Source organism: Peromyscus maniculatus, chromosome 2 (assembly GCF_049852395.1).
Source record: "Peromyscus maniculatus bairdii isolate BWxNUB_F1_BW_parent chromosome 2, HU_Pman_BW_mat_3.1, whole genome shotgun sequence".
NCBI classification, from domain to species: Eukaryota; Metazoa; Chordata; class Mammalia; order Rodentia; family Cricetidae; genus Peromyscus; species Peromyscus maniculatus.
The window spans coordinates 115,695,771-115,697,849 of record NC_134853.1 but is presented as its reverse complement, the minus strand read 5'-3'; the positions used below and the strand labels follow the sequence as shown (position 1 = coordinate 115,697,849).

The 2,079-nt window shown below is 39.7% G+C and overlaps 1 pseudogene; it reads right to left on the bottom strand.

The window, feature by feature from the left end:
• Positions 1–615: 615 nt before the first annotated feature.
• On the bottom strand, positions 616–1,671 carry LOC102928084 (TIP41-like protein pseudogene; annotated as a pseudogene).
• Between the last annotated feature and the right edge of the window lie 408 nt (positions 1,672–2,079).

Below are 2,079 nucleotides of genomic sequence, written 5' to 3'. Positions count from 1 at the left end.
TTGAAGCCGTAATTCCTTATTATTTATTCTCCTCTTACAAAAGACACTTGGATAAATAAATATAAAATGGTATATGCCATATTTAGAAATGGCCAAAGACACATTTTCTTGGTATTCCTCACCGGAATACACTAATAAAATCTTCAGAAATACACTCATCTTTCCCACCACCTACTTTTTTGTTTGTTTATTTGTTGTTTTTTTTAAAGTCAATTATTTTAATTATCCACAATTTTAACAATGAATTATCAAAATAAGTAATCTAATACTACTCAGAGACAAAGACATTTAAATGAAAGTTTTAAAAATACATGTATGTACAAACACACACAATATGATGTTGCCCAGAAACTCAAATTAATGAATAATTTCCTAGGTGACACGCCACAACTCTCCAGAAGTGCGAATAAACACCAGAAAGCCCAAAGCCAAGAGCCAATACAGTACATCAACATGCAGTCAGAATCTTATCAAAGTCACAGGCATCGGGATTCAGTGATGGAATTTACAATTCAGTCTCTTCACAGGAGAAAACAATGCTTCAGGATGGATGCAGATCATGTTCCCTCCTGAGACATACACATCATTGCTGCTGAGGTTACAATCTGTGATAATTTAGGAATCCAAATTTAGCTCCAGAGCATATATCTCCAGTAGGAATTTGAAGACAGACAGTATAAATGGAAGTTGAGTAGAAGCTGCCTGCAACGATCTTTTATTTACCTTCAAGGCTACAGAAAATCTGAGCATAAGCAAGGAAATTAATTCTCATAATAAAACTATCCCTACAGATAGCCAAGGTGTCTGTCAGGTTCCACATGGAGAGTATGCTGTGTCACATTCTATTCCAAGTGTGTACTTTGTGAGTCTGCAGGGTTAGGATCAATCCTTTCTGGAAATACTAGCTTCTCACAAACTGCCTCTTTGATTGGTAAATACTGTGATACTTTGTTAGGTTCCGTGAAGAGGGACGGTGGAACATGCATTAAATTAGCAATTTTGCTCTCTCGTGATGTATATTCTCATAACATGTAGGTCTTGTCAGCCTCATGGTAAAGCCTTGTGTCATTCATTCTGATAAGCACCCCATGAATTCTCAAGAAAAACCGCAATAGCAGAAAAAAAGCTGGAAGGCATTACTCTAATTTTCACACTTAGACTAGAAACTCCACGATCATGTAATCCATCTTCAAACAGGAGAACTTCTTCAAAAAATTTAATCTGTTCTCTGGCTTTCAATTTCTCTGTACCTATATGATCTGTTGTAGATACAACCTTTAACTTAAGAGATTCTCCAAGTAACATTCCTTTATAATCTGCTGTATAGGTCCAATCATTTGGTTTAATAACTTCTTTGGAGTGTTCACCCTCTGTCCTACTTTCCTGCCATTCTTCAGCACAGGCGACTTTAAGCATTCCTTGGTCGTTGTTTACACATTTGAGTGCATCTGTAGCATTGAACTCAATTCCAAAGCCAGAGCCATGCTGGATCCTTCGAACGTTGTCTCCAGACATCATTTCAGGGAGGGATGGCATATGCAATTCATCAGCTAACGTCTCCACATCCGCAGACTTCATGATGTGGGTGTTGGACACCGTCAGCTTCCAGGGCCCTAAGGAAAAGTCCTGGTGCCTGCTCTGGAAGCCGTGAAACATGATGGCAGAGATGGAGCCTCAGGGCCACTCAGAGCAAGTGCCGGCGGCAGCAGTCACAGTGCGGCCGAGGCACTTTTTTAAAAAGTCATTTAATCATTTTCATTTTAGAGATGAAGAACGAGAAGCATGTAGAGACTGAGCAGCTTTCCTGATGTAACACAAACATGGGTCATGTGTCGACAGAGTAACAGCGAGGAATTATAGTATCGAACAGCACAGTGGACGTTTGTTTTATGCCTGCCCAGTATCCTTTCTCTCTTCTCTAAAAATATAGCCTCTTTTCGGTTTAAGGACCATCATTCCTCCTTAGTGCATGTGGTCCTAATGGAACTGAATCCTCTTGGGCTCAAAATTGTCACATGACCCAAACCTATCTGCACCCATTCACCTGGAGCTATTCCTGACGCTGGGGATTGCTGAGAA